The following is a 7,813-nucleotide window of genomic DNA, read 5'->3' on the forward strand; positions in this document are numbered from 1 at the left end:
GGGATATAAACCTAAAAGCAACAAACAAACAGGACAAACAAACAGAGACTCACGGACATGGACAATAGACTAGTGGTTACCAAAGGGTAGGGGGGAGGGTAAAGGGGGAGCTAGATGGGGTAAAAAGGATCAAATATGTGATGACAGAAAGAAATCTAACTATGGGAGGTGAACACACAATATATATGCCTTACTGCTAAATTGTACAACTGAAACTTACTGGATTTCATTAACCAACGTCGCCATAATAAAAAAAAAATTTTTTAAGTATTAAAATATTGAAATCTTAAAATATATATATTTCTTAGTTCACTCAATTTCTGTTGATAAGTGGTAGAAAGTTTTCCCTTGTTTCCAATAGACTAAAAGTCTCCAAAACTTTATGCACCAAGAATTCCACTGATATTTGCCCCTCTTCCATAACCTTCACTTTATCCATTTGTTTCTCATAGCCTTACATATTGTCATAAGTTTGGGGGAAAAACTTTTATGTTATGAAGTCAAATTTAAGGCAAAGAGAAATGACATAAAATATTTTTAAAAGTGTATCCAAAGAGTAGTAATGCTGAAATTACTACTCCATCCTTTCATTAAATCTAGCTATTTGATTCAGTCTCTTTCTCTCTCTTTAGAATCCCTCAGGATAAAGGCAGGCTTGGATCTGTCTTACCTTCAAGGGTTCCTTCTTCATTGTATTTTTGGTTTCTGCACATTCTCTTTTATGCAGGCCCAAAATGCATTTAATTAAAATTTTATATAAATCTTACCCAGAATTTTGTTTAATTAAGAGGAACATTTAGAATATCTAATCTTTCATACTTCCAGATAGGTGTACATCTTTTCAACATAAAGAGAAAGCTGACATTTGAGGAGAAAAAAACTCTAACATAAAAGATAGAGGCCAAAAAATAAAATAGGATAAAAAGAACACTCTATAATTAATATTCTCACAGAAATAATAAGAGTTTGCAACCATGCAATAAGAACAGGATAACATAAATAGAAAATGTTCAGATAATAAGGAAGTGCTTTTGGAATTTAAAAATATGAGATAAGAAATACAAATAACTAACAGAAATATTGTAAAATAAAGTTGAGTAATTGACTCATAAAGTAAACCTAAAAGACAAAACATAAGGAGAAAATCAGAAAAATAATTCAATCCAGGAGATGAACATCCAATTTACAGGTATTCTAAAAAGATAATTTTTAACAAGTCAGAAAGGAAATTATTAAAGACAGAATATGAGTGAGTTTCATATTTTCTAGAACTTAAGAATATGGATTTGTGATTTCAGATTTAAAGGTATCAGCAAGAACACCAGGAATGGGGGTAAAATAGAATTAAAAGAAAGATCACAAAAGCTTCCAGAGAGACAAAAACAAGTCATATGTCAAGGATTAGTAATCAGAACAGTATCGCACTTCTCAACAGAAGCACCAGGACAGAATCTAACAATCAGCCAAAGTAGCAATGATAGAGAAAATGGAATAGAGATATTTTCAGACATGTAATACTTCAAAACATCAATTGCTCATGCAATCTTTCTCAGAAGGCAACTGGAGGATGCACTCCAACACAATTAGAGAGTGAATCATTAACGCAGAAAATATGGAAGGCCAGCAATGTGGGATTCAAAACAGAAGAGGACAAGATGGCTGTGAAGAAATCCCAGAAGATGTAGTGACTGACAATCAAGATCAGGACAAGAAAGTTGAAAACTCCTGGAGAAATATAGCAAACTTAAAGAAAAAATAATTTAACTGATAGCTTATTTATTGTGTTTGGTAAGTTCTTTTATAATTTTATGAATTAATTAGTCATTTATAAGTCAATAAATAAAGACAATTATTACCTCTACATATTACATATATCTATGTAATAACAGTAACATATATGCTGAATATTAACTTACCCCAAAGTGGTAAAACAGCTATGTCAAAATGATAGAAGAAGGAAACACGTATATCTGTAGTTAGGTGTTTGAATAGGAAAGTGGATGTAAATACTGTCTAAAGTAAGAAATTGAACAATACTCTGTAAAAATTTAAATTAAGAAATAACAACATTATTGTACTATCAAGACAAATGAAGAGGAATACTAGAACGGATGAAAGGTTTCATGTTGGAAAGTGGAACCCAGGGATGGGGATTGGGAGTCAGGGGTGAACATTTGTGTTTTATTTATAATGTCTATATATAGTTTAATTCTAATAAAATTAAGATGCATAAGATGTACCCAAGAAAAAATATAAAATCTAAAAATCTTACCCTCAAGGATTTCTGGCCTCTTCATGCAAGAGGGACTTTACCACCAAAGGCATAATTTCTGCCAACTCTCCTAGAGAAAAAAGTCTCCTTTGGCCTTTTACCTGAAACTTATCTGTCATTCCCCTTGTGGTACTTAATCACAGGTTTGCCTCTTAGAAAAACAGATAATTAATGTACATTTTCTGTTTGTAGTTCTAAATATTCACTGTGCCTCTTACATCTGTTCACTCAGAGTTATCAGTGCAAACCTAAGTCATTAACACTAGACTCCTTAGTCTGCAAGAGCTGTCTTACACAGACCAGAGGAAGCGCATGTCTTCAGGATTTTATTCTCAGCAGGGGAAACTTGGAGTTTATCCCCCACTAATAAGAAGGGCTTCCAGTTAGCATGTTGTACAACTCGCCAATATGCCTTTTAGTCCCTTCCAATATCCATATATATACTAAGAGCATTCCACTGTAGCCAAAAAGAACAAAATCCACAAGCCAAAAAAATCTCTACCGCAAAAAATCCTGTCAACACAAGATTAGTTTAATAATCCTTTGAAATAATCATGCCATGGTGCTCAAAAGAATGTGTGACTAAAATACATTTCACAATATTGCAATGAACTATTTTTAATTTTATCTAAACTCAGTGAGCTCTTGAGGTTTTAGTACCTGTGGTAATTTGCCTCTTTATAAACATGCCTAGATGGTAGCATGTCTTGGCTTCCACTTAGATAATTTCCTCTTAGAGTATGAGACCCAAAAAGAACTAAAAATGTCTCAAAAATCTCATGATGAAGTTGGTTTCCAGGAAGTTTCAAAGTGAATTACAATTGTTTGTATAAGCAGCTTTTAAGAACCTCAGTATAAGCAAAATGAAAACCTTTCCCAAATGTGGCTCCAAATGTAATTTCAACAATGGGTCTTATGTCCCTAAACCTATTGAGTTACCCTGTTAGTCTTTGCAGAGTCAAGACCTAAGCCATATCAGATTCTTCTCTAATTACAAACATCAGTCCCTTCATGGGGTTTGTGGTTTATGTCAGTCCACACAGAAGCCACAAGGAGGTCAATGTCACCACTTGTTTTCTGAAGTCTACTATCATCTGATGAATTTCCAGGAATTCAGAAACAGTCTGTCTCTCCTCAAGGAGGCTAGATCTTAGGAACCATTTATAGGGCCTCAAAAAGGAAAACAAATTTATGTCTAGGCAGAGAAAATGCTAGGACTCAAATAGCCTATTTCTCCCAAGGCAAATTATTCTTATGCCTTACAAGAGGTTCCAAGCTCATTATCTAGTTAAAAGATTCAAGTAATTTAGCTTGATATGAAAGTGAATTGTTACCCAATTAATTGTCATGGGAGTGGGGGTTGCTTTTCTAGTAAAACAATCTCTCAGGGCTACCGATACGAATGATATTGTAACTAGACCATAGCTAAGAAAACACATAGATGTGTTGAGAGATGGCTCATCTCACCAATCAGAAAGTAGATAAAAAGAGAGAACAAAAAGAAAAGCAAAGAGCAAGCGTCCAAATTGATGATGTTTTACAAAAGGATTTACATATGAATCTGTGACCAGAAGAAAATTCTCAATCTGAATATTAACTTTCCATGACTCATGGCCAAAGAAATTGGGAGCACAACTAGCCGAGAAACTGAAAATTTACCCATGAGATATCAAGAAAAAGATGACCGGTAAGTTGACTTTTTACCACATTTTTGTACTGACTTATAAGTTTTGAGTTTAAAAGAATGGCACAGTAATTTGCTCAAAAGAAGTAAATTATTCTCAGGAAATATTCCAAAGGTGATATTATGGCAAATCACATTTTGATGGTTGAAGCCCTCATATAACAATGACAAGAAAGAAACATTGGATCTCTAATGAATTGTGTTATAATGAAGCTGAGTTCACAATTGTCTCTAGTTATTTCTGATTCCAGCCTAGTATCTAGCATATGTTTATTGAATGAATGAGTGAATAAATAAGTCTATTATGGTCTCTATACTTTAGTAACAACATGAAGACTCCTCTGTCTTGATTTTAACATTTCAGTTCAAGGTGTTAGAATTAAGATAAAGATGGCAGATAACAATCTTAATAACACTGTTGGGGGCAACAATTTAAGCACGTTCTCACTTTGGTCACCTCTGAAGAGTGAACTGAACCTAAGGACAAAAGAAACTCAGGGAGATGACCAGTTTTCTGAAATCTATAAAAGATTCCTTATCCTGATTTATAAATTCACTGGCACTTGTGACTAACAGTTTGCTATAAAGCAAAATTCGGCATAAGGCAGGTCCATCTTGAACTCTATCCAAAGGGGTTTAATTACTGAATCACACACACAAAAAAATCTTGTTATAAAATGGATTTACCCAAAAGGCAGCCAGATGGCCTAGTTCCAATGCATTAGTGAGGATAAAAAGAACGACAAACATGTTGTTCCCACTCTCCACCCCACCCCAAGATGTTTGTTGTGTTGCATAGAGGAGTCAAAACCCAGGTAATAAGAAGTTGATGCTTGGGAGAAGAGATGAAATTGGCTTTATGACATCCCTGCAGCAACTGAGCAGAATCCTTTGACCAACGTCTTGGCAGGTATTGGGGGAAACAGTGCCTTGAGACCAAAATCATTGTTTCCAAAAAATGTGGGTGCTACTTGCCTCCATAAGCAACTGTATCTTAGGAACAGAAAATTTAACTAACTGAAACCACTGTGTGAAACTTAGAATGGAAATTGGGTTCTCCACCTCCGCAGCACCTTTATTTTGGGCTATAAAGCTTTGGAAGGACAGCAGGAAGTATAAACTGTCTATCGATTGTCTCCTGTATTATTCATTTATGTACCAAAAAAAAAAAAAAAGAGAGAGAGAGAGAGAGAGAGAGAATCCTTCCTGGTTCTGAGGAAATTACACGGAAGTTAAGAGCACTGCTAGAATGACTTGTGCCTGTTGGCTTATGAAGTAAAAGGAACTTCCGTACTTTTTTCGATGAAAGGAAAAGTATTTGAGATCTGTCAACTCTGGGAAGTTTGTCACTTGTGAAAATTTTATCAGCCATCTGCATAGCTTTATTCAATTCTATGCACCAATCTTTTTGAGGGCAGGGGCTGTGTCTGGTTTATCTCTGTTGCACCCAAGTCAATACAATGCCTGGCACTTAGCAAGTTCTCAGTAAATATTTATGGAATGAAAAAACAGATGAATAAATGAAATTATTAATCCATACTGTTTATACTTCTACATATTTTAAAAACTCAAAAATATATGAGCACAGCATGTTACAGCATAGTAAAGAAAATGCTTCGTAGGAAAAGGTCTTAAAAATCAGATTTAACGTTTTCATTTTAAAGATAAGAAAATGAAGGCTTAGGGAAATTTAACATTATATTGACTACAAGAAAAATAAGAAGGTCTCAAAGATTTTGAAAAACATGTATACAATATGCGTGATTCCTATTGTTCCAATTGCATTCATTGTGCCTGATTCTCTCTTGACTTCCAACTCCTGGGTTCTCTTCATGTATATTTGCCCAAAGAATGCAAACTATTTAAAAATCAGCTAAGTAAAACATAATTAGGTAAATTAAATACTGAAATAGATTCCAAAGATATATTAAAAAAACCCTCTCCATAGCACTTTCTGAAGTTAGTCACTTTGTAGTTGATGAGCCACCTTGTTTAAATTGTCCAGGTCAGATGTCAGGAAGAAGCAAATTGAGAGGATTTCCAAACAGATTCAGTGGCAATGTTATAAAGTGGTCAGTCAATCAAATGTAAAATGTCAAGTTTAGATAACAATCATCATAGGCCAAGCAGACACTGACTACTGGGCAATGTGCATAGGACAAAGCAGAGGTAGCACCCAAATCTCCATTGCTTAGGCTCCAGTACACAGTGCCAGCCTTACAAAAGGGGGCAAGTGGCCGCTATGTGGTGTCACTGAAGGAGTCTTCACCCCAAACTTCCCAGATAACTTCCTCAGATGCCTGAAACTTCACAGTCTGAGGATTAGCAATTCACCTAAACACAAATAAGCCTAGAAAAAATTCTATGTCAAAAGTTTGTTATTTAGGTAGAAGACTCACAGCTCAGGAGGCAAATAGGTAAGAGTTTAAATTCAGGTGTCATCAAAACCTTATAACTGTGCAAACTTGGGCAAGTTAATGAACCGTTGAACTTTAGTGTTCTGGGGTGTTGTTGTTGTTGTTGTTTTTAACATATAAAGAATTTAAATCCTACCTTTCAAAATCATTGCAAGGATTAAATTAGATATTGTATGCAAAAGTGCAAAGTTGACGGTTGAGAAATAGGGAGAAAAGAGGAAGGACCAAGGAAGAGATGACAATTAGCTTAGCTTAATGGTTAAGTATCTCATCTCTATTAGATTGTCTGAGTTAAAATTTCAACTCTTTTACAGGCTGTGTACTTTTGGATAAGTTGCTTACCTTCTCTGTGCCTTTGTCTTTTCATCTGTAAAAAAGGAATAATAATAGTACATATATCATAGGTTATTGTATAGATTCAATGATATCATAAAGGTAATAAACTGAGCTCATAGCAGTAGAAATACAGCAGATGTGAGGATTTGAGGAGATGGTAGGTGAAGGGGAAGCAGGTCAGGGAAACAGGTACATGTAAAAAATCCTTTAAAAGGAGTATAGATGGATATTGAAGAATTCAAATATTTATCCAGGTCTGTGCAGAGTTAATCTTTATTTTCTAGCATCATTCTTTAAAAAGCTGTACGTGTTTTAAGATGCTGTCTTTGACTTATTAATTTTAGTTTGTGTCATTTTGTTTATGAACTTAAACTAGTATTCAACTGCTGGCTTTTTGCATGTATTTAAAATTAACAAGTAAAAACATTAAAAAATGACATCCCCACCCTTCCAAAGAGGCTAAAGCTAAACCACTCTTCCCTTAATATTGAGACTGAACAGACAAGGCTTGCCCTGTGCCTTAACACTCTTAGGCTGCGACCAAATAACAACAGAAATGAGCTCTAGCATGGAAGATTCCCCACCCTTATAGCAGAGCTCAAACTTGACCTGACAAAGGCAATGGGTTCTCCTAATGGGAAGATTCTTCTTAAGGTCAGAATCTCCCCCTGGTACTTATTGGAGCATTTGTTTGGATTTAATAGGTAGGAAGAAACAGAGAAAGTACCAGCCATTGAGTTTGATGCAAAATACTGTTGTCAAGAGAGGTCAGTCCTCTGTGTCTGGGCTCAACATAGGTTCCAAAATAAGTCAAATTAAATTATTATTCCTGATCCATTTACATTTTAGTCAGACTCCAAGGTATAATTATTCCTGTTTTTACATTTCCTTCTTATTATCAATCACATTTTACTAATAAATTTATTTTCATTTTTATTTTCTATATTTTATATTTAGTAGAATGTACAGAATTTATGGGTGGAGTTTGATGAATTTTGACAAATGACAAACCCGTGTAACCATCACTCAATCAAGATATAGATTTCCTTTACCCCTGAAAATTTCCTGTCTAGTTAATATCTACTTCTCACCCTCAACCCTCCC

Source organism: Pteropus vampyrus, unplaced genomic scaffold, assembly GCF_000151845.1.
Source record: "Pteropus vampyrus isolate Shadow unplaced genomic scaffold, Pvam_2.0 Scaffold56, whole genome shotgun sequence".
Lineage (NCBI taxonomy): Eukaryota > Metazoa > Chordata > Mammalia > Chiroptera > Pteropodidae > Pteropus > Pteropus vampyrus.